This window comes from Anomaloglossus baeobatrachus, chromosome 5, assembly GCF_048569485.1.
Source record: "Anomaloglossus baeobatrachus isolate aAnoBae1 chromosome 5, aAnoBae1.hap1, whole genome shotgun sequence".
NCBI classification, from domain to species: domain Eukaryota; kingdom Metazoa; phylum Chordata; class Amphibia; order Anura; family Aromobatidae; genus Anomaloglossus; species Anomaloglossus baeobatrachus.
In genome coordinates this window covers 480,097,912-480,117,960 of record NC_134357.1, presented here as the reverse complement: position 1 = coordinate 480,117,960, position 20,049 = coordinate 480,097,912, and positions in this window count along the sequence as shown.

Genomic DNA, 20,049 nt, shown 5'->3' with positions numbered 1-20,049 from the left:
CAGAGCATCGCAGCTATGATAGAAAGATGTCAGGACACGCAGAGCATCGCAGCTATGATAGAAAGGTGTCACGACACGCAGAGCATCACAGCTATGATAGAATGGTGTCAGGACACACAGAGCATCACAGCTATGATAGAAAGATGTCAGGACACGCAGAGCATCGCAGCTATGATAGAAAGGAGTCAGGACACAGAGCATCGCAGCTGTAATAGAAATGTGTCAGGACACGCAGAGCATCGCAGCTATGATAGAAAGGTGTCAGGACACGCAGAGCATCGCAGCTATGATAGAAAGGTGTCAGGACACGCAGAGCATCGCAGCTATGATAGAAAGGAGTAAGGACATGCAGAGCATCGCAGCTATAATAGAAAGGTGTCAGGACACGCAGAGCATTGCAGCTATGATAGAAAGGTGTCAGGACACGCAGAGCATCGCAGCTATGATAGAAAGGAGTCAGGACACGCAGAGCATTGCAGCTATGATAGAAAGGTGTCAAGACACGCAGAGCATCGCAGCTATGATAGAAAGGAGTCAGGACACACAGAGCATCGCAGCTATGATAGAAAGGAGTCAGGACACGCAGAGCATCACAGCTATGATAGAAAGGTGTCAGGACACGCAGAGCATCGCAGCTGTGATAGAAATGTGTCAGGACACGCAGAGCATCGCAGCTGTGATAGAAAGATGTCAGGACACACAGAGCATCGCAGCTATGATAGAAAGGAGTAAGGACACGCAGAGCATCGCAGCTATGATAGAAAGGATCAGGACATGCAGAGCATCGCAGCTATGATAGAAAGGATCAGGACATGCAGAGCATCGCAGCTATGATAGAAAGGGGTCAGGACATGCAGAGTTTCGCAGCTGTGATAGAAATGTGTCAGGACACGCAGAGCATCGCAGCTATGATAGAAAGGTGTCAGGACACGCAGAGCATCGCAGCTATGATAGAAAGGTGTCAGGACACGCAGAGCATCGCAGCTATGATAGAAAGGTGTCAGGACATGCAGAGCATCGCAGCTATGATAGAAAGGCGTCAGGACATGCAGAGCATCACAGCTATGATAGAAAGGAGTCAGGACACGCAGAGCATCGCAGCTATGATAAAAAGGAGTCAGGACACGCAGAGCATCACAGCTATGATAGAAAGGAGTCAGGACACGCAGAGCATCGCAGCTATGATAGAAAGGAGTCAGGACACACAGAGCATCACAGCTATGATAGAAAGGTGTCAGGACACGCAGAGCATTGCAGCTATGATAGAAAGGAGTCAGGACACGCAGAGCATTGCAGCTATTATAGAAAGGAGTCAGGACACAGAGCATCGCAGCTGTGATAGAAATGTCAGGACATGCAGAGCATCGCAGCTATGATAGAAAGATGTCAGGACAGGCAGAGCATCGCAGCTATGATAGAAAGGTGTCAGGACACGCAGAGCATCGCAACTATGATAGAAAGGTGTCAGGACACGCAGAACATCGCAGCTATGATAGAAAGGTGTCAGGACGTAGAGCATCGCAACTATGATAGAAAGGTGTCAGGACACGCAGAGCATCGCAGCTATGATAGAAAGATGTCAGGACACGCAGAGCATCGCAGCTATGATAGAAAGGTGTCACGACACGCAGAGCATCGCAGCTATGATAGAAAGATGTCAGGACACGCAGAGCATCGCAGCTATGATAGAAAGGTGTCACGACACGCAGAGCATCGCAACTATGATAGAAAGATGTCAGGACAGGCAGAGCATCGCAGCTATGATAGAAAGGAGTCAGGACACGCAGAGCATCACAGCTATGATAGAAAGATGTCAGGACACGCAGAGCATCACAGCTATGATAGAAAGATGTCAGGACACGCAGAGCATCACAGCTATGATAGAATGGTGTCAGGACACAGAGCATCGCAGCTATGATAGAAAGGTGTCAGGACACGCAGAGCATCGCAGCTATGATAGAAAGAAGTCAGGACACAGAGCATCGCAGCTGTGATAGAAATGTGTCAGGACACGCAGAGCATCGCAGCTATGATAGAAAGGTGTCAGGACACGCAGAGCATCGCAGCTATGATAGAAAGGTGTCAGGACACGCAGAGCATCGCAGCTATGATAGAAAGGAGTAAGGACATGCAGAGCATCGCAGCTATAATAGAAAGGTGTCAGGACACGCAGAGCATTGCAGCTATGATAGAAAGGTGTCAGGACACGCAGAGCATCGCAGCTATGATAGAAAGGAGTCAGGACACGCAGAGCATTGCAGCTATGATAGAAAGGTGTCAAGACACGCAGAGCATCTCAGCTATGATAGAAAGGAGTCAGGACACAGAGCATCGCAGCTGTGATAGAAATGTGTCAGGACACGCAGAGCATCGCAGCTGTGATAGAAAGATGTCAGGACACACAGAGCATCGCAGCTATGATAGAAAGGAGTCAGGACACGCAGAGCATCGCAGCTATGATAGAAAGGAGCAGGACATGCAGAGCATCGCAGCTATGATAGAAAGGATCAGGACATGCAGAGCATCGCAGCTGTGATAGAAATGTGTCAGGACACACAGAGCATCGCAGCTATGATAGAAAGGTGTCAGCCCATGCAGAGCATTGCAGCTATGATAGAAAGGTGTCAGCCCATTCAAAGCATCGCAGCTATGATAGAAAGGTGTCAGGACACGCAGAGCATCGCAGCTATGATAGAAAGGTGTCAGGACACGCAGAGCATCACAGCTTTGATAGAAAGGATCAGGACATGCAGAGCATCGCAGCTATGATAGAAAGGAGTCAGGACATGCAGAGCATCGCAGCTATGATAGAAAGGTGTCAGGACACGCAGAGCATCGCAGCTATGATAGAAAGGTGTCAGGACACGCAGAGCATCACAGCTATGATAGAATGGTGTCAGGACACGCAGAGCATCGCAGCTATGATAGAAAGGTGTCAGGACGCGCAGAGCATCGCAGCTATGATAGAAAGGTGTCAGCACACGCATAGCATCGCAGCTATGATAGAAAGGTGTTAGGACACGCAGAGCATCGCAGCTATGATAGAAATGTGTCAGGACACGCAGAGCATCACAGCTGTGATAGAAAGGTGTCAAGACATGCAGAGCATCGCAGCTATGATAGAAAGGTGTCAGTGTGGCGCCCCTGAGGCTTCCGTCGCCACAGAGATATTGCACCTCGGCCAGAGGTGTGATGTACCATCCTGGGTAAGAATGGGGTCATATGCCGGTCCACAGACTAAAACTTGCACACACCAATTGGTAGGCATATACTGGGTCAGGGATAGTGGCAGCCACCCCCATAGATGTAATCATGGGGCCATAAGTCCCATTTCTGGTCCCAATAGTGTGGGTCCTAGTCAGTGGGTGTGTGGGAGGAGTCAGTGGGTGTGTGGGAGGAGTCAGTGGGTGTGTGGGAGGAGTCAGAAAGTGTGAATAGAAAGGGAACCGGGAAGTTCAAGTTCAGTGTAGTCTGAGAGAGGGAGGTAGTTACCTCAGGAGAGTGAAGGAGAGAAAGTGACAGAAGGAAGTTCCTGGTGGAGATCCTGGGGTCTAGTTAGGCCCAGGTGACACCTGAGGAAAGTGAGAAAGGATTCCAGGGCCACGGAAGGGCATATTGGCTCGTGGCCTGTTCCACAGGAAGATCGGGTGGAGGGATCTGGCTGCATTTGGGGACGGTCCCCAGACAGAGGGAAGAAAGACATTTCCTCATAAAGTAACACCGAAGGCCTGGGGTGGTTGCAAGCGCCCGGGGCCACAACCTGTCACAGATCCCCTGTGAAGAGGGCAAGAAACCAGTGAGGCAAGCCCCTTCTTCAGGTCCTGTGGTGGAGGCCAAGACCAGTTCATCTAATAGAGTCAAGGCTGAGAAGACAGTCAGGAGAGAGACACAAAGAGGGGTGCACCGGCATTGGCTCCTGGACTACCTGGGATCGGCGGAGGTCCCTGACAGTGGATCCTGGCACGCTGTGGGCAACCGATCTGCGGCTGAATTGCACTGAACAATGAGTAAAACATCTGAATTGCAAGCCCTGTGTCGTCTGGTCCTTTCACTGCCCTGTCGGCCCTGCACCGCATCATTCACAGAACCATCATAGACTCATACAAGCATCAACGGTTGCCCCGGGTTACCGCTCCACCTGTGGGGAGCAGAACCACCATAGCTGCCATTACATCAGCCCCGGAGGCCCTATCCAGCAGCGGCGGCTGCATAGCCGCAATCCACAGGTGGCGTCACGAATATATATTTCCACAAACTTTATTATTGATCCTCACCCCCACAGCCGCCACTTTAATTGACTCCACAAGGGTCATAGAGTCCGGCCCAACACCGAGTCACCGAAGGCCCTGGGGTGGGCGAGTCATCAGGACACGCAGAGCATCGCAGCTGTGATAGGTGTCAGGACACGCAGAGCATCGCAGCTGTGATAGAAATGTCAGGACATGCAGAGCATCACAGCTATGATAGAAAGGTGTCCGGACACGCAGAGCATCACAGCTATGATAGAAAGGTGTCAGGATACGCAGAGCATCGCAGCTATGATAGAAAGGTGTCAGGACGCAGAGCATCGCAACTATGATAGAAAGGTGTCAGGACACGCAGAGCATCGCAGCTATGATAGAAAGGTGTCAGGACGCAGAGCATCGCAACTATGATAGAAAGGTGTCAGGACACGCAGAGCATCGCAGCTATGATAGAAAGATGTCAGGACACGCAGAGCATCGCAGCTATGATAGAAAGGTGTCACGACACGCAGAGCATCGCAGCTATGATAGAAAGGTGTCAGGACACGCAGAGCATCGCAGCTATGATAGAAAGGTGTCACGACACGCAGAGCATCGCAGCTATGATAGAAAGATGTCAGGACAGGCAGAGCATCGCAGCTATGATAGAAAGGAGTCAGGACACGCAGAGCATCACAGCTATGATAGAATGGTGTCAGGACACACAGAGCATCGCAGCTATGATAGAAAGGTGTCAGGACACACAGAGCATCGCAGCTATGATAGAAAGGAGTCAGGACACAGAGCATCGCAGCTGTGATAGAAATGTGTCAGGACAGGCAGAGCATCGCAACTATGATAGAAAGGTGTCAGGACATGCAGAGCATCACAGCTATGATAGAAAGGTGTCAGGACACGCAGAGCATCACAGCTATGATAGAAAGGAGTCAGGACACGCAGAGCATCGCAGCTATGATAGAAAGGTGTCAGGACACGCAGAGCATCGCAGCTATGATAGAAAGGTGTCAGGACACGCAGAGCATCGCAGCTATGATAGAAAGGAGTAAGGACATGCAGAGAATCGCAGCTATAATAGAAAGGTGTCAGGACACGCAGAGCATTGCAGCTATGATAGAAAGGTGTCAGGACACGCAGAGCATCGCAGCTATGATAGAAAGGAGTCAGGACACGCAGAGCATTGCAGCTATGATAGAAAGGTGTCAAGACACGCAGAGCATCGCAGCTATGATAGAAAGGAGTCAGGACACAGAGCATCGCAGCTGTGATAGAAATGTGTCAGGACACGCAGAGTTTCGCAGCTGTGATAGAAATATGTCAGGACACGCAGAGCATCGCAGGTATGATAGAAAGGTGTCAGGACATGCAGAGCATCGCAGCTATGATAGAAAGGTGTCAGGACACGCAGAGCATCGCAGCTATGATAGAAAGGTGTCAGGACACGCAGAGCATCACAGCTATGATAGAAAGGATCAGGACATGCAGAGCATCGCAGCTATGATAGAAAGGATCAGGACATGCAGAGCATCGCAGCTATGATAGAAAGGTGTCAGGACACGCAGAGCATCGCAGCTATGATAGAAAGGTGTCAGGACACGCAGAGCATCACAGCTATGATAGAATGGTGTCAGGACACGCAGAGCATCGCAGCTATGATAGAAAGGTGTCAGGACACGCAGAGCATCTCAGCTATGATAGAAAGATGTCAGGACACGCAGAGCATCACAGCTATGATAGAATGGTGTCAGGACACGCAGAGCATCTCAGCTATGATAGAAAGGTGTCAGTGTGGCGCCCCTGAGGCTTCCGTCGCCACAGAGATATTGCACCTCGGCCAGAGGTGTGATGTACCATCCTGGGTAAGAATGGGGTCATATGCCGGTCCACAGACTAAAACTTGCACACACCAATTGGTAGGCATTCACTGGGTCAGGGATAGTGGCAGCCACCCCCATAGATGTATTCATGGGGCCATAAGTCCCATTTCTGGTCCCAATAGTGTGGGTCCTAGTCAGTGGGTGTGTGGGAGGAGTCAGTGGGTGTGTGGGAGGAGTCAGTGGGTGTGTGGGAGGAGTCAGCAAGTGTGAATAGAAAGGGAACCGGGAAGTTCAAGTTCAGTGTAGTCTGAGAGAGGGAGGTAGTTACCTCAGGAGAGTGAAGGAGAGAAAGTGACAGAAGGAAGTTCCTGGTGGAGATCCTGGGGTCTAGTTAGGCCCAGGTGACACCTGAGGAAAGTGAGAAAGGATTCCAGGGCCACGGAAGGGCATATTGGCTCGTGGCCTGTTCCACAGGAAGATCGGGTGGAGGGATCTGGCTGCATTTGGGGACGGTCCCCAGACAGAGGGAAGAAAGACATTTCCTCATAAAGTAACACCGAAGGCCTGGGGTGGTTGCAAGCGCCCGGGGCCACAACCTGTCACAGATCCCCTGTGAAGAGGGCAAGAAACCAGTGAGGCAAGCCCCTTCTTCAGGTCCTGTGGTGGAGGCCAAGACCAGTTCATCTAATAGAGTCAAGGCTGAGAAGACAGTCAGGAGAGAGACACAAAGAGGGGTGCACCGGCATTGGCTCCTGGACTACCTGGGATCGGCGGAGGTCCCTGACAGTGGATCCTGGCACGCTGTGGGCAACCGATCTGCGGCTGAATTGCACTGAACAATGAGTAAAACATCTGAATTGCAAGCCCTGTGTCGTCTGGTCCTTTCACTGCCCTGTCGGCCCTGCACCGCATCATTCACAGAACCATCATAGACTCATACAAGCATCAACGGTTGCCCCGGGTTACCGCTCCACCTGTGGGGAGCAGAACCACCATAGCTGCCATTACATCAGCCCCGGAGGCCCTATCCAGCAGCGGCGGCTGCATAGCCGCAATCCACAGGTGGCGTCACGAATATATATTTCCACAAACTTTATTATTGATCCTCACCCCCACAGCCGCCACTTTAATTGACTCCACAAGGGTCATAGAGTCCGGCCCAACACCGAGTCACCGAAGGCCCTGGGGTGGGCGAGTCATCAGGACACGCAGAGCATCGCAGCTGTGATAGGTGTCAGGACACGCAGAGCATCGCAGCTATGATAGAAAGGTGTTAGGACAGACAGAGCATTGCAGCTATGATAGAAAGGAGTCAGGATACGCAGAGCATCACAGCTATGATAGAAAGGTGTCAGGATACGCAGAGCATCGCAGCTATGATAGAAAGGTGTCAGGATACGCAGAGCATCGCAGCTATGACAGAAAGGAGTCAGGACACACAGAGCATCACAGCTATGATAGAAAGGTGTCAGGACACGCAGAGCATCGCAGCTATGATAGAAAGGTGTCAGGACACAGAGCATCGCAGCTATGATAGAAAGATGTCAGGACACGCAGAGTATCGCAGCTATGATAGAAAGGGGTCAGGACACGCAGAGCATCGCAGCTATGATAGAAAGGTGTCAGGACACGCAGAGCATCGCAGCTATGATAGAAAGGTGTCAGGACACGCAGAGCATCGCAGCTATGATAGAAAGGGGTCAGGACACGCAGAGCATCACAGCTATGATAGAAAGGTGTCAGGATACGCAGAGCATCGCAGCTATGATAGAAAGGTGTCAGGATACGCAGAGCATCGCAGCTATGATAGAAAGGTGTCAAGATACGCAGAGCATCGCAGCTATGATAGAAAGGTGTCAGGATACGCAGAGTATCGCAGCTATGATAGAAAGGTGTCAGGACACGCAGAGCATCGCAGCTATGATAGAAAGATGTCAGGACACGCAGAGTATCGCAGCTATGATAGAAAGGTGTCAGGACACGTAGAGCATCGCAGCTATGATAGAAAGGTGTCAGGACACGCAGAGCATCGCAGCTATGATAGAAAGGTGTCAGGACACGCAGAGCATCGCAGCTATGATAGAAAGGTGTCAGGACACGCAGAGCATCGCAGCTATGATAGAAAGGAGTCAGGACACGTAGAGCATCACAGCTATGATAGAAAGGTGTCAGGACATGCAGAGCATCGCAGCTGTGATAGTATGTCCGATCCATGGCGTCCTCACCTGCAGAACTTACAGGATCTGCTGATAATGTAGACCATCGTACAGAGATGTAGCAGAGCTGAGTAGGTTCTATTATGCTATTCACATAGTATTGTCTGTACCTGTACATAGACGTGTGGGAACACCTATTAGACTATTCATTGCCCGCTATATGCTGACTAGTGAAAAGATCAGCTCTGCTACATCTGCAACTCAAGTGTCACTGCCCCGAGGTCGGCTCATCCTGGCTTTACCCCTTTACTTTGCCCATAAGTGCATTACGCTGTGGCTGGAGAGGAGCAGAGCGCGATCGATGTAAATCCAACCTGTCTGTAATTGATCCGATTACACAAGGTGCGTGGCAATTTGCGCCATTTTCATTGTGATCCCGTCTTGTCTAGTCACTTGCCAAATCGTCTCCTGACCCAGATATCTTGGATAAACACAATCCTTTATTTTCCTTCCCTGCAGGGTATCGATCCAGACATTTCACCTAATTATATTGTTTAGATTTCTATGAACAAGGAGGCTCAGGATGAATACTTCCATAGGTCTTACCGCCATAACACAGTATCAGCTCTCACTGCAGGTCTTGCATTCTATTCATGAACCAGCCAGAACAGGATGAACAATGCCACAGACATGCTGAAGAGTAGTTCCACGCTGTGACGTGACCGCGCTTGCAATGTTGACCACCGAGAGCCAAACATCTGTCGCTTCACCGCGTACACCTATTAATACCCGCTAATTGGAGGTGTTTTTCTTGGCTCTTAATGACAGGCTTGCGTGTTTACAACCGAGTTCTGGCTGAATGGAAAGGAAAAATGGAGACGTAGCAGAGATGACATTGTCATTGGACTGATCACATGGTAATGCTGTAATGTCACATGCAGTCCTATGTAAAAATTGATAGGACACTGTGATATCACTACGAGCAGCGACAAATTACAAACAGATTTAAAACAACCTATTTAGACTCAGCTCTGCTACATATGAGGACACAGCTCTGCTACATAAGAAGACACAGCTCTGCTACATATAGTAGACAGCTCTGCTACATATGAGGACACAGCTCTGCTACATATAATAAACACAGCTCTGCTACATATGAGGACACAGATCTGCTACATATAATAGACACAGCTCTGCTACATATAATAGACACAGCTTTGCTACATATAATAGACACAGCTTCGCTACATATGAGGACACAGCTCTGCTACGTATGAGGACACAACTGCTACTTATGAGGACACAGCTCTGCTATGTATGAGGACACAGCTCTGCTATGTATGAGGACACAGCTCTGCTATGTATGAGGACACAGCTCTGCTGCATATGAGGACACAGCTCTGCTGCATATGAGGACACAGCTCTGCTGCATATGAGGACACAGCTCTGCTGCATATGAGGACACAGCTCTGCTACATAGGAGGACACATCTCTGCTACATATAATAGACACAGCTTTGCTACATATAATAGACAGAGCTCTGCTACATATGAGGACACAGCTCTGCTGCATATGAGGAAACAGCTTCGCTACATATGAGGACACAGCTCTGCTACATATGAGGACACAGTTCTGCTACAAATAAGAAATAGCTCTGCAACATATGAGTACATAGCTTTGCTACATTTAATAGATACAGCTCTGCTACATATGAGCACACAGCTCTGCTACATATGAGAGACAGCTTTGATACCTAAGATAACATAGCTCTGCTACATATAATACACACAGCTCAGCTACATATACAGATGGCTCTGCTATATATGAGGACACAGCTCTGCTACATAAGTAGTCATAGCTCTGCTACATATGAGGACATAGCTTTGCTATATATGAGGACACTACTACATATAATATACAGATCTCTGCTACATATGAGAGACAGCTTTGCTACCTAAAAGGACACAGCTCTGCTACATATAATACACACAGCTCAGCTACATGAGGACACAGCTCTGTTATATAGGAGGACACAGCTCTGCTACATGAGGACACAGCTCTGCTACATATAAGGACATAGCTCTGCTACATATGAGAGACACAGCTCTGCTATACATTAGAAACACAGCTCTGATACATATGAGGATACAGCTCTGCTACATATGAGGACAAAGCTCTGCTATACACCACAGTTAAAAAGTTTAGTGTCACTTAGATGTTTCCTTATTTTTGAAAGAAAAGCACATTTTTTTTCTTGAAGCTAACATTAAATGAAACAGATATACACTCTATACATTGTTAATGTGGTAAATGACTATTCTAGCTTCAAATGTCTTGTTTGTAATGCAATATCTACATAGTTATATAGAGGCCCATTTCCAACAACCACCACTCCAGTGTTCTAATCATACATTATGTTTGCTGTGTTAGAACGCTAATGGATGTTTAGAAATCCCTTGAAAACACTTGTACAAGTATGTTAGCACAGCTGAAAACAGTTTTGCTAATTAGAGAAGCTATAAAACTGACCTTCCTTTGAGCTAGTTGAGAATCTGGAGCATTACATTTGATGGTTTCATTAAACTCTCAAAATGGCCAGAAAAGAGAACTTTCATGTGAAACTCGACAGTCTATTCTTCTTCTTAGAAATGAAGGATATTCCATGCGAGAAATTGCCAAGAAACTGAAGATTTCCTACAATGGTGTGTACTACTTCCTTCAGAGGAGAGCACAAACAGGCTCTAACCAGAGTAGAAAGAGAAGTGGGAGGCCGCGCTGCACAACTGAGCAACAAGACAAGTACATTAGAGTCTCTAGTTTGAGAAATTGACGCCTCACAGGTCCTCAACTCACAGCTTCATTAAATAGTACTTGCAAAACGCCAGTGTCAATGTCTACAGTGAAAAGGCGACTTCGGGATGCTGGCCTTCAGGGCAGAGTGGCAAAGAAAAAGCCATATCTGAGACTGGCTAATAAAAGGAAAAGATTAATATGGGCAAAAGAACACAGACATTGAACAGAGGAAGATTGGAAAAAAGTGTTATGGACAGACAAATCGAAGTTTGAGGTGTTTGGATCACACAGAAGAACATTTGTGAGATGCAGAACTACTGAAAAGATGCTGGAATAGTGCCTGACACCATCTGTCAAGCATGGTGGAGGTAATGTGATGGTCTAGGGTTGCTTTGGTGCTGGTAAAGTGGGAGATTTGTACAAGGTAAAAGGGATTTTGAATAAGGAAGGCTATCACTCAATTTTACAATTCCATGCCATACCCTGTGGACAGCGCTTGATTGGAGCCAATTTCATCCTACAACAGGACAATGACCCAAAGCACACCTCCAAATTATGCATGAACTATTTAGGGAAGAAGCAGGCAGCTGCTATTCTATCTGTAATGGAGTGGCCAGCCCAGTCACCAGATCTGAACCCTATTGAGCTGTTGTGGGAGCAGCTTGACCGTATGGTACGCAAAAAGTGCCCAACAAGCCAATCCAACTTGTAGGAGGGGGAAACATGGGGGGAAATATCTCCAGATTACCTCCGCAAATTAACAGCTAGAATGCCAAAGGTCTGCAAAGCTGGAATTGCTGTAAAGAAGCATTCTGTGACGAAAGAAAAGTGTGAAGGAGAAAATTATTATTTCAAGTAAAAATCATTATTTCTAACCTCGTCAATATCTGAACTATATTCTCTATTCATTATGCAACAAAAGTATGATTTTTCATGGAAAAGACAAAAATTGTCTGGGTGGCCCCAAACTTTTGAACTGTAGTGTATATGAGGATTCAGCTCTGCTACATATAATATACACAGTTCTGCTACATAGGAGGACACAGCTCTGCTACATATAATATGCACAGCTCTGCTACATAGGAGGACACAGCTCTGCTACATATAATAGATACAGCTCTGCTACATAGGAGGACACAGCTCTGCTACATATAATATACACAGCTCTGCTACAAGTGAGATACACAGCTCTGCTACATGTGAGGACACAACTCTTCTACGTATAATATACAGAGCTGTGCTATATATGAGAGACAGCTTTTTTACATATGAGGGCACAATTCTGCTACATAGTAGAGAAACAGCTCTGCTACATATGAGGACACAGCTCTGCTACATATAAGGACTCTGCTACATATAATATACACAACTCTGCTACATATGGGGATACAGCTCTGCTACATATGAAGACACAGCTCTGCTTCATATGAGAGACACAGCTCTGCTTCATATGAGGACACAGCTCTGCTACTTATAAGACACACAACTCTGCGGCATATGAGGAGACAACTCTGCAAAACAGCTCTTCTACATACAATAGAGAGATTTGCTACATAAAAAGGAGCTCACCGACAATACATACTACATGTAATATACACAACTCTGCTACATATGAGGACACAGCTCTGCTACATATAATATACACAATTCTGCCACATCTGAGGATCCAGCTCTGCTTCATATGAGAGACACAGCTTTGCTACATATGAGGATATGTGACGCCCTGGCCTATCAGGTCGTCACAGGGTATTGTGCAATCTGCCCTTCTGTACAATATCCATCTCCTCCTTGGCTAGGGTCCCTGACCTTTGGTGTTGCTGTGATGCCCTGGACTAGTCAGGTCGTCCCATGTAGTCACACACAACACCGCACCCCCTCCCGGTTAGGTGACATCAGTCAAACTAAAAACCTTGTCACCACCCTCCAGGTTTGATGTCCACACCAGGGGGCGGAGCCAGGCAGTTGGCTCCGCCCACCGAGGAGTTCACAGGCCTGGAGGCGGGAAAAGAAACACAACAAGTCTAGAGGAGGTAGAGAGCAGTCAAGTTCACGGGCAGTCCTGTGTCCAGGCCTGCCAAGAGACTACCAGGTGGCTGGGTCGGAGCCCAGTCACCATTGGCAAGAAGGCAGACGGTGGTGGCCGCCTGCAGGAGCTGGGATTGCAGCCGGTGGAACCATAGGGACCGGGGTTGGGCGCTGGACCACCGGTACCGAACCGGGGAACCGATTGGAAACCGGAGCACCAGGAGGGGTACTCAGACCCAGTACAAAGCCCTGAACCGACAGGGCCGAGTTAAATCAACTGATTGCGGACTGGACTTAAGGACCTATCCCACACAAGCCCCGTTAGAAGACAACAGCCCAACCATAAAGGGTAAAGCCACCGCCAAGGCATAGAGACCCAAAGGGCCAGCGTCTGCGGGCAAATGGGCTCCTATGGCATATACAGTTAGGTCCAGAAATATTTGGACAGTGACACAATTTTCGCGAGTTGGGCTCTGCATGCCACCACATTGGATTTGAAATGAAACCTCTACAACAGAATTCAAGTGCAGATTGTAACGTTTAATTTGAAGGTTTGAACAAAAATATCTGATAGAAATTGTAGGAATTGTACACATTTCTTTACAAACAGTCCACATTTTAGGAGGTCAAAAGTAATTGGACAAATAAACCAAACCCAAACAAAATATTTTTATTTTCAATATTTTGTTGTGAATCCTTTGGAGGCAATCACTGCCTTAAGTCTGGAACCCATGGACATCACAAAACGCTGGGTTTCCTCCTTCTTAATGCTTTGCCAGGCCTTTACAGCCGCAGCCTTCAGGTCTTGCTTGTTTGTGGGTCTTTCCGTCTTAAGTCTGGATTTGAGCAAGTGAAATGCATCCTCAATTGGGTTAAGATCTGGTGATTGACTTGGCCATTGCAGAATGTTCCACTTTTTTGCACTCATGAACTCCTGGGTAGCTTTGGCTGTATGCTTGGGGTCATTGTCCATCTGTACTATGAAGCGCCGTCCGATCAACTTTGCGGCATTTGGCTGAATCTGGGCTGAAAGTATATCCCTGTACACTTCAGAATTCATCTGGCTACTCTTGTCTGCTGTTATGTCATCAATAAACACAAGTGACCCAGTGCCATTGAAAGCCATGCATGCCCATGCCATCACGTTGCCTCCACCATGTTTTACAGAGGATGTGGTGTGCCTTGGATCATGTGCCGTTCCCTTTCTTCTCCAAACTTTTTTCTTCCCATCATTCTGGTACAGGTTGATCTTTGTCTCATCTGTCCATAGAATACTTTTCCAGAACTGAGCTGGCTTCATGAGGTGTTTTTCAGCAAATTTAACTCTGGCCTGTCTATTTTTGGAATTGATGAATGGTTTGCATCTAGATGTGAACCCTTTGTATTTACTTTCATGGAGTCTTCTCTTTACTGTTGACTTAGAGACAGATACACCTACTTCACTGAGAGTGTTCTGGACTTCAGTTGATGTTGTGAACGGGTTCTTCTTCACCAAAGAAAGTATGCGGCGATCATCCACCTGTCGGGCCCCGGGTACGCTGTGTCGGTGCATTACCTTCAGGGACTCCGCTGTCAGTCTGGATCTTGTCACCGGTAGGAAATCTTATCCTGTTCGTGACGCCAGATGTGAAGCCCCGCTAACGCTGTGTCGGTGCATTACCTTCAGGGACTCCACTCGGCTGGATTCTGCAGAGTACAGCTTACAAACTCCCAGGTGAGGCTTTTGGGCAGATCTTCCTCTTCATCCCAGCGAGAATATGGCAACATCTCTGGCTCTGGGCATGGATCCACTGCTGATGGCTCCGGGGTCAGCTCCTCAGCTTCCTGGCCTCCTCTCCCCCTTAGTTCTTCTGAGCACTCCTTTGGTGGCAGCGCTGGGGATGAGTGTTCGTCAGCTGGCCCGGGCGGTGGACTTTTTGGCGTGGATATCTCCAGAGTCTTCTGAGGGGTATGTGGAGGGAGCAGATACCGGTCCACCATCTCCTTTGGGAACTGGGCCTCTAGGTCAGCCTTCAGCCTCTGGTATTCGGGGTCCTCCCCCAGCGTAGACTGCCTAGCAGGGACCTCCTTGGACTGGGGAGCGGTGTCTGCTCTGGCCTTGCAGGCCGGGGTAAATGGTGGTACAATCTTGGCGGCGCTTCCAATTTTTCAAGCGAACCGCCCAGGCACATGGTCACCTGTCTGAACAGGTCTAGTCCTTATCCTGTTCGTGACGCCAGATGTCGGGCCCCGGGTACGCTGTGTCGGTGCATTACCTTCAGGGACTCCGCTGTCAGTCTGGATCTTGTCACCGGTAGGAAATCTTCTGTTGATCGTGACGCCACTCTCAGTATTGCGGTCAGTGAGGACCGCCACTGCAGGTTGAGGGACGCCTGGGGCTGATGGTGAGTGCAGTTAGTTGGAATAGCCTCCTGAGAGTGAGGCAAGCCCCAGGGCCTGTGTAGGATGTGTAGAACTACAAGGCGCAGAATGACTCCACACAAGCAGGATGTCTTTCAGGGTTTTTACTCACAGTTGATGGCAGGGTGAGTGACCCGGGCGTAGCTGGGATGAACCAAGTGGGAACCAGGTATCCTTCAGGCTGACTTCTGATGGTGACTACCAACTCGCCTTCCTTAGCCCTTGGTGGTTTGGGGTAACCCCGACTTTTAGTCCCTATGGGGGTCACCCAGGGAAGTTGCTGAAGCCTCACTCCCCTTCGTTTGCCGTGTGCTTGTTGCCTGGGCCAGATCACTCCAGCTGCTTGCCTCCTGTGACCTGTGGGCCCTAACTGTGGCTACGTGGCTGCGGCTTTTGGATGTTGTGGTGTGGGCTTTGAGGGCCCCACACCGGCAGGTTTAGCAGGGAAAGGTGGATCTATCCCCGCTCCGGGATCTGCCGCCCGTTTGGGCCTGGTTCTCCCTAGCAGTCTCCTTACTTCCCACTCTGTGCTCTCTCTCTAGCTGAAGATGGATTTCGGGTAGCACTCCTAGTTGACCGTTCTCCCCCGTCGGTAGCCACTGCGCGGGCGCTGTCAGACTGCACAGCCCCAGGGGTCTGCTCCTCACTCGAGCTCCCTGAACTCTACACTGAACCGGCTCACTTGAGGGTCCTGCACTGCTGCTCCTGTCAGAGCTCCACTTCCATGCTCCTCACTCCTCCCCACTCTGCTTCAGACTCTTTTCCTTCTCCCTCTTGTGCCTGCCTACGCCACCTAGCAACCAGGCTCTCTTACCACACCCCTTGAGAGGAGATGGAGGCTTTTGGCCCCCTCCACTATTCCAGTGGAGGTGAAGGCTTTTCCCCCTCCTGGGATCCCCAGGGGTCCTCTCAAAGGTACATGTGTGAGACCTGATCACTATGCGCCTGTGTAGTCACACCTCGGTCAGCCTTCTGGATTACCTGTATTGTACTGTCCCCAGCATGGGTGCAGTACTCAGTGGTGCCTGACCAGGTCAGGGGCGCCACACACCACTGTTGTCATCCGTGGACGCCCAGGGCCTTTTTGAGTTCCCAAGCTCACCAGTCATTTCCTTTTTTCTCAGAATGTACCCGACTGTTGATTTTGCTACTCCAAGCATGTCTGCTATCTCTCTGATCGATTTTTTCTTTTTTTTCAGCCTCAGGATGTTCTGCTTCACCTCAATTGAGAGTTCCTTAGACCGCATGTTGTCTGGTCACAGCAACAGCTTCCAAATGCAAAACCACACACCTGTAATCAACCCCAGACCTTTTAACTACTTCATTGATTACAGGTTAACGAGGGAGACGCCTTCAGAGTTAATTGCAGCCCTTAGAGTCCCTTGTCCAATTACTTTTGGTCCCTTGAAAAAGAGGAGGCTATGCATTACAGAGCTATGATTCCTAAACCCTTTCTCCGATTTGGATGTGAAAACTCTCATATTGCAGCTGGGAGTGTGCACTTTCAGCCCATATTATATATATAATTGTATTTCTGAACATGTTTTTGTAAACAGCTAAAATAACAAAACTTGTGTCACTGTCCAAATATTTCTGGCCCTGACTGTACAAGTCGGGGAGCGGACTACCGGTGTCTAGGCATAGGAGTCAAACATTTACACATAGAGGTGCAGGAGAAAGGCGGAAACCACCAACCTATACAGGGAGAAGCTGCAGCCGGCTGTGGGCCCCGTTCATCACTCCGTTTGGTTTACCAGGGACTCCAGTGTCTTGTGTCAGAGTGAGTACAACAGTGCCATCAGGCACCGCACCGCAACACTTCACCCTGCACCCCGGCCCTCGCCTACCGGGCCCCAGGACCAACACCCCCTACCCACCAAGGGGTCAACACCTAGCTGCGCCTCTACACCGCTCCTGGGAGCCCCCATACCTTCACCACAGCGGTGTTGTCTACAATCACCACAACCCGTGGGTGGCGTCACGAACTTACATCCCAAACCAAACCACCGCGGCCCCGGCCGTGGAACTCCTCACCCAAGTCCCGCGTGTAACGCCAACCCCATTGCAGAGCGACGTGACCCCCGGGTCCGTGAGAGGCTCGAGCCACCACCCGCAGTACGAGCACGGATCCGAGCGGCCCGGCAGTCGCAGCCGAGCCCGCGGGGCAGTACACATCGACTCTTCTGGCGTCTGCGAACAGGATAGAACCGTCCACGTACCTGTGGAAGTGTGCCTTGAGATCATCGCCAGCGGCGTCCCGCTGAAAAATTGGAGAATCCACCATCTTTGGCGCGAAAAGTTCCCGCCCGAGCCGTCTTCCCTGAACAGAAAGGGCGCGAAAGTGAAGCCCCACCCCCGAGAGCGGAGCAGAGCAAAAAGCCAGTGAAGTGCTCGGAAAACACCAAGGGGGGGCGGGTGAAGATCCGGCCTCATGTGACTGAGGAGATGAAAGGCAGGGACTCTGCTACCCGTCTGGTTCCTGGACATCCACCGAGCAGCATGTCTGTCCAGTCCGGCAAACCCGAAATCCCGGAGCCCACGCCAGGAACAGCGGCGTGGGTGGAAGCCCGGACGGCGCAGATGTGTCGCCGTCTACAGGCCCAAGTCCGGTTCCTCATAGAAAGGTGGGTGGCCGAAATGGAGGAAGTAGCTGCGGCCGTGCGGATACGCGAGATGGAGGCAGTGTTGGAGGAGCGGGTAGACGACCCACGTCCCTGTGTCCCCGAGGGAACGGCCACTGCGGCTGAGGGGCCCGGTCTGCTCCCGCTCACCCTGCTGCTTCCCCCGCCATCCGCATCGGTCGCCGCTGCCCCGCCAATCGGTCCGCTGCCCCCGACACCAGCCGCGGAGTCCATCCCATCTGCCCATGAGGACAAATCTGTAGACGCCGCCCGTGGACAGCCCTTCGTGCAGCCGGCACCGATCCCGTTGCCGTGGAAGGTTCCCCGGGAGCTGCCCGTCTGCGAGGTGAAGCCGCCGGTCCCGGAAGTGACCACGCCCAAAGAGGTCCCGGCCCTGGCAGTCTGCCCAGCCACGGAGAAGGTGGAAGCTGCCCGGAAGAAGGCCCGGCATGTAAGGCCCGTCGCTCCCGAACCCCAGGCCGCAGCTGAGGCAGCGCAGGGTTGCCGCTGCAGAGCAGCAATACAGGCCACGTCACTGCAGGGCTCCCCAGCCTCAAAGGTACTGGTTGTAGCTGTTATGGGGGAGCTCCGGCAGGGCCCGACCCTCGCACAGCAGGAGCAGGCGGATGCTCCGTATTGGGAGCGGCAGCCGAACCAGCTGGGCCGGAAAATAGCGACCCGTGAGCAGTGAAGAGCAGAGGTGCTGGCCCGCACTATCCGCGAAAAGGAGAATTTGCGGAGTGCCACCTTCTGGGTGTGGGGCCAGACCAACGAGGGCCAAGTCCGCCGGTTTGACCCCCAGCGTGGATGGGGGTTCGTCTTTGAACCGGGCCTGGAGGCCGAAATCTTCGTATCCCGTCGGGACGTTAACTCCCACCTCCCGATGGGTCACCCGGACCGTGACCTGCTACCCGGTGATCTGGTGACATACACCCGTCATTGCAGGGAGAGGGGCTGGTTTGCCCTCAATGTGAAGAGGAAGGAGAGTCGTAACGTCCCAAGGCGGCCCCAGTCCCCTCCCCCACCGTACAGCTCTGAAGTCACAGTGGAGGAAGAGCACGAAGAGGATGATCTGAAGTAAAGGCAGCGGAACCCGGCTGCCAAAGTGACACAGTCCCCGTTGGGACCCTTACTGCCCGTCCCCGTTGGGACTTTTGTTGCCCCTGTTGTTGTAAAAGACAAGGCCGAGAACTTGCAGGCCACCCAAAAACTATTGGGTTTGTAAATTATACCTCCCTTAACCGGCCGTCCGGTTTCACCGCCTCCGGAGAGGCAGACTGGAGGATGGGCCTGCGGGAAGCTGTTGGCCGAGGCCCACCACCACTACAACCGGTGGCCATCCTCCGAGTCAGGGGTCCCCTGGACGTGGGGCCTCTGAACGGACTGGGAAACCTGCACCCGTCCCGTTAAAACATACCTGGGCCCATTCCTGGACTGGGGAAAAGGGGTGCTGCCCACTTTTTAGGGGCAGCATCAAGGCTAGGTTGTTTGGGTGGGTGACTGAGGACCCGGTTCCCATGTTAATAAAAGTGTTTGATGTTCGTAATGTTCAAGTATGTGACCTCCGTAAGGGAAGATCCAAAAAGCCAAAAATGTTGAAAGTTGTACAAATGTTAGTATAATTGTATTATGTTCCCATTTTTCTATTTTACAGAAACAAAAATAAACCGGTGATCGATGGGCAGCCCGCCGACGGTCTGCATTAAACCAAGGGGGAATGTGACGCCCTGGACTAGTCAGGTCGTCCCAGGTAGTCACACACACAACACCACACCCCCTCCCGGTTAGGTGACATCAGTCAAACTAAAAACCTTGTCACCACCCTCCAGGTTTGATGTCCACACCAGGGGGGTGGAGCCAGGTGGTTGGCTCCGCCCACCGAGGAGTTCACAGGCCTGGAGGCGGGAAAAGAAACACAACAAGTCTAGAGGAGGTAGAGAGCAGTCAAGTTCACGGGCAGTCCTGTGTCCAGGCCTGCCAAGAGACTACCAGGTGG